Raw genomic sequence first — 5,793 nt, 5'->3', positions numbered from 1 at the left:
ATACTGCCCTAGGACATGACTACCTGCCATGACTCACTTTTAGTTAGAAAGTTTTAATTTCAGACCATCCTATGTAGGTTTTATTGGGAGGCCTCTAAGTTTGTAAGGCCACCATGCTGGCCTCCCCTGAGCTTGTCAAATTTGTTATGTGGCCCCTTTTTCCTCCACGATGTATTCTGGAAAATAGACGACACTAGTGATTACAAGACACTTCTGTAGACCAGTGCATCTCAAACTTTAATGTGCACACCAATCGACTGGGGATCTTATTAAAACACTCTGTCACTTACTTTGGGAAAGTCTCATAACCCCTCTGAGCACCAATATCCTTATATAAAATGGGAATCAATAACTGTCTCTAACCCATGATGAAGTTATTTGAAGATGAGATAATATATGTTAAGTGCTATGGGAAAAAAAACCACACAGCTCAATAGAGTTGGTATTGTCAAGAGAGCAATGTAAAATGGAGCTGAGAGGCCTCTGGGAAGCATCGAGCTAACTCACCCCCCTTCATATGAGCCTGAACTTTTGAACTGAGATAAACCAAATGGCTACATTCTGATCCAGTTCCTGGAACTGGCTCTGCATCACTGAGCTCTCTATCAAAAAATACATTTTTACTTAGCAAAAGGCATAAGCAATTAACCATGTATAGAGCATAGTGTAAGTCTGCTTGCCAGCACCAAATACAGCTCTTTCAAAACAACTTACATAATGCTTTTGGAAGCCCCCTTTTCTGTCTTTATAAATTTGGTTCCCTTCCTCTCCCCTTGGATTACAGTTGGGTTTCTGCCAAAATCTGTGTCTCCCAGATTTGCAATTCCTAAAAAGATTTCCAAATAAAGCTTTTTGGCCTTTCATTTTTGTCAAAAGTGATTGATGTTGCTTTTCACGTAGTAAGAACTCAGTATATATTAACCACAATCATAATAATACTATCATCAACATTGTTAGATGATGGCTGTGATATTGTGATTTATAATAACCTTAGAGGCCTGGTGCACAAAAATTCATGCACTGGAGGAGGGGTCCCTCAGCCCAGCCTGCCCCTTCTCACAGTCTGGGAGCCCTCAGGAGATGTCCTAGGGGAGCAGGCCTAAGCCACAGTCTGGCCTCCCTCTGCGGGAGGTGACCCGGCTGATCAGGCGAAGGCACCGCCCCCATCACCCCACCACTGCTGCCACTCTTGGCCATGGCGGCAGCTGCGAGGCCTGAGCCCTGGGCCTCACAGCCACCGGGCCCACGGCTGCCTGAGCCCTGGGCCTTGCAGCTGCCTGAGCCATGGCTGCCGTGAGCCCCAGGCCTCACACCCACCGGGCCTTTGTCCATATGGATGTCAGGAAGGTGTCCACCCTAATTAGCATATTACCCTTTTATTAGTATAGATATATGAATTTGGTCTTCCTGCCCCATACACAGCTCCTAAAACCATGGTAATTTCCTAACTGAGAAGTGGGAGCATCTTTTGTGCTTTTGGTCTAGTTCTAGAAGTGAAAGGAGTGTCTTTTGTTATTCATAAAGAGCCCCTCCACCACAGCTGAGTTTATGTCAATAAGGTGAATTTTGGAAAGCCCCTAGGTGGGGACTGATAGCCAGGGAAACCAACTTGAGATTGGAGGGTTTGAGCTCTCAACTCTACCCTCCAACCTCCGGGGAGGGGGCTGGGGCTAGAGGTAGAATTACCACAGGCCAGTGATTTAATCAATCATGCCTTTGGAATGAAGCCTCCATAAACATCCATAAACAGTATGGAGCTCAGGGTCACCGAGCATCCAGGTTAATGAATATATGGATGATGAGCCTGGAGAGAATATGGAAGCTCTGTGCCCCTCTCCACTTGCCTACCTTTTGCATTTTCACAGTCAGCTGTTTCTGAGTTCTACCCTTTCATAATAAACTGCTAACCTAAGGAGTCAACATTTTACTGAGTTCTGTGAGTCAGTCTAGCAAATTATCAAAGCTGAGGAGTGGACTGTAGGAACCTCCAATAGATAGCCAATCATTCAGAGGCTCAGGTAAGGAACTGGACTTGCAATTGATGTCTGAAGTGAGGGGGCAGTCTTGTAGGACTGATGCCTTTAAGCTACGGAACCTGAGGCCCACTGCATAGACAGTGTCAGGACTGAGTTAAATTGTAGGACACCAGCTAGTTTGGGAGAATTGGTCAGTGTGAGAAAAAACCCACACCTTTTGTGACCAGAAGTGAGGTATTGAGAGTGGTGTGTGTGTAGAGAAGGAAAACAATCGTTTTCCCTTTCAGCAGCTACAAACATTCCTACTGTATATCAGTACAGTTCGCAGGGAAGTCCACATTGCTCACTCAGGTAGCAAAGTGAAAGGTGCACTGTGCGGGGAGAAGGAACTTTACCCCAAAGTATCTTCCGGCTGGTCTAATAATCATATAGACATGAGACAGATTAACAAGAGAAAATAACCAAGTTTAATACATACATGTCTTTGGGAACTCTGCATACTTGAGACAGTCAGAGACACCACATGCACCAGAGGTTCAGAGACAGAAAGGGAACATGGTATATAAGACATTCTGAACTAGGATGAGGGAAGGTGCCTTGGGGACTTCAAAGGGTCATTACAGTATGCTAAGAAAAGCAGATGTTTAATAAATAGAAATTTGTCCTGGCCTACAGACAGGTCAAAGAGGTGATTTCTGATAATCTCCCATTATGGACAATTCGAGGTCTTCTAGGTAGTCAAGGAAGGGGCAGAAGCTTCTCCTGAGCCCACAGCTCAAATTGCCCTTTGCTCAAAACAATCCACAAACCACAGCAGCACATCCAGTTCTGACCTCTCACAGCACAAAGCTACTCATTCCTTCTTATATTCATAGAATGATAGAGCTGCCCATCTCTTGCATCCCTTTCCTGCCCTACGGATAACACATTTCAGCTCTCTGTACTTAACAGAGTTATTCCACACTTTTAAATCTTTGTACATGCTCTTCCCTCTTCCTGGAATACTCTTTCTGTCTCTTCAATACTTTACCTAACTTCAACTGATTTTTCTTTTCTCAATAAATACATTGATTTGTTTTCCTATGCATTATCTTTCTCTCTTTTCTTCTTTTTCCTCTTTCGTCCCCTAATATATGTATTTAGCCCCCCCACACCCCTTTTATTTCATTCATTCAGCAAATATTTACTGAATGTCAGTCATGTGTCAGGAGAAACATTGTCTTAAAGTCCCTGTACTCCTGAAACTTATAGTTTAGTGAGGAGGATAGACATAAGTTTCTTCCCCATCCCAAATAAATACCTAAATATATAATACATCATGTGATGATGACTGCTATGAAGAAAAATTAGCAGGTAAAGAGATAAAAAGGTGTGATATTTTAGTCAGAATAACTTAAATAATTTAAATATATTTATCTTCCTTATAGCCTGTGAATACCTCAGAGTCAGATATAAGATCATTTACCTCTATATCTTTAGTACTTAATGTGTCTGAAGCCAAGATGTTTAATATTTGTTGAGTAAAAGAATGAATGAATGAGTAAATGTTAGATTTCAATATAAACCCCAGATGAGAAAACAGACCCAGAGAAGTTTGATTTTCCCAAGATCAGAGAGCAAGAAATAAAAATCTTATCTCTAAAAATGCTTGCTTCAGGGACAATGCTATTTTTACTGTCATATTTTGCATGCCTAAGACATCTTTATTTTAATAATGTTCCATCTGTTCTTCTTTCAGTGTTGACTAAACTTGGCTACTTGAATGAAATTCTGAGAGCTTGTTTTTCTAGTTTTTTTAAATTTTTTATTTAGTCTTCATAGAAACTATGAGTAGACAAGGGGCTTCACCAAAGTCCCAATAGTATATTTGTTTACCTGGTCAAAGAGTTGGTTGGTCATAAATCACAAAGATCAGAACGTACAGTGGATCAAGGATGAGGAGAGAGTTTTCATTGCAATCCTCTAGGATTCTTTTATATTGAAAAAATACATTTGAGGCAATAGTTCTCAAACTTTTTGACTCAGGACAACTTTACTGTCTTACAAATTATTTAACATCCCAAACAGCTTTCATTTATGCAAATTATATCTATTGATATGTGTATTATATTCATTGATATTGGGTATTAAAACTAAGTAATTAAAATATGTTAATGCTTACTTTATTTTAAAACAACAATATGTTAACATAAATATCTTTTTTATGAAAAAATAACTATATTTTTCAAAACAGAATATATATAATGAGAAGAGTGGCATTGTTTTACATTTTTGAGATTCTTTTTAATGTCTAGCTTAATAGAAGAAAGCTAGATCCTCCTGTTTGTTTCTGCATTCAGTTTGTTGTGATATCACTCATCATTTAGCCTCTGGAAAATGCCACTGCATATTCATAAGAGAATGAGTATAAAAAGAGTCAAATGACATCTCCATCTCCCTATTATAAAAATAAGTAGTTTGGAACACAATCCAGAATGGTCAACATGGCAGCAGCCCTCAGATCCCTTGGTAGGGTCTTGATACCTCAAAGACAAAGTCTTCCCAAGATGGCTTATCAACACCTCTTTATCCTTGTTCTGCATGTGTTCATGTGCCTAAAAGACATTTTGCTGATGCTGCTAGGAAGTCTGAAAAGAAAACAAAGAGAAGGTGCCAAAGAAAAAGCATCAAATGAAAAACAAGATGAGATAGAAAAAAATAAAGTCATATCAGTTTATGGAAAGCAAACCTGAAGACGATGTTTACTTAGAACACTTATACCCAAGGCAGATATATGAAGTGGAGAAAGCTATTCAATTACTTAAGAAATTTCAAATTCTGGACTTTACATATCCAAAGCACAGCTTTTTATCTTGATTTGACACCAGATATGGCACTGGGGAAGAAGAAACAAGTGGAGCTATTTGCCAGTGTCATTAGTTTGCCATACCCTTTCTTTCAGAAATCAATAAAGTTGCTGTATTTACAGGGAAGGCATCAGAGAGTAAAATAGCATAAAAACCTGGAGCTGGGTTTGCAGGAGGAACTAATCTGATTCAGAAGATTTTTGGTGATAAAATTAAACCAGGCTTTTATGTAGCTGTATCAGAAATAATGCCTGAGCTTAATCCATTAAAGAAGAAAAAGAAAACAGATTTCCAAAGCTTACTCAACAATTCTATTGGCCATGACATCCCAAAATGCTTGAGTTATTTAAAACTGGAATTGAAATTAAGGTAGATGAAGAAAGGGAGAACTTTCTCGAGACCAAAATAGCAACTCTAGATATGTCAAGTGATCAGATAGCTGCCAATCTGCAGGCTGTTATCAATGAAGTTTATAGGCACAGACGGCAGAATTTGGGAAAGAAACAAGAGTTTAATCATGTCATGAGAACAGTGAAACGTGATCAAGGTGTGGTGGCTGTGCAGTAAACTGGGCACACGTCCAGTGCCCCTATCATTGCATACGTGCCACTCATTCCTTCCCGAGGACCCTTTGTGGTATGAGCTTTCCTTATAGTTCAACAAGCAAAGGTTTGTTACTAAAGATGGAGCCATTGTTGCCTAAAGAAGTGGAAACCAAAGAAAGTAGCAGAGAAACTGCCTGAAAGTGTTTTATTGTGAAATTACTCATAGTGAATGAAGAAGCAACAGAGAAAATCATATAATTTCTTTAAAAAAAATGTTTGATTTGTGGACTCCATGAAAGGTCTTGAGAACTTTGAAAACTGCTAATTTCACCCAGCCAGTGTAACTCAGTAGTCGAGTGTCGACCATGAATCATGGAGGTCATGGTTCGATTCCCGGTCAGGGCATATGCCCAGGCATGCAGGAGG

At 39.8% G+C, this 5,793-nt stretch overlaps 1 pseudogene across 1 annotated transcript; it reads left to right on the top strand.

Moving 5' to 3' along the window:
• The first annotated feature begins 4,450 nt into the window (after positions 1 to 4,450).
• Positions 4,451 to 5,565, top strand: LOC308253364 (large ribosomal subunit protein uL1m-like; annotated as a pseudogene). Its single transcript has 2 exons — positions 4,451 to 5,385; positions 5,478 to 5,565. The product of its transcript is annotated as a large ribosomal subunit protein uL1m-like (transcript).
• Positions 5,566 to 5,793: the final 228 nt, after the last annotated feature.

This window comes from Plecotus auritus (assembly GCF_963455305.1).
Source record: "Plecotus auritus genome assembly, chromosome: 7".
Classification (NCBI taxonomy): domain Eukaryota; kingdom Metazoa; phylum Chordata; class Mammalia; order Chiroptera; family Vespertilionidae; genus Plecotus; species Plecotus auritus.
Note: the sequence above shows the minus strand (reverse complement) of the source record. Positions and strands in the feature narration are given on the sequence as shown.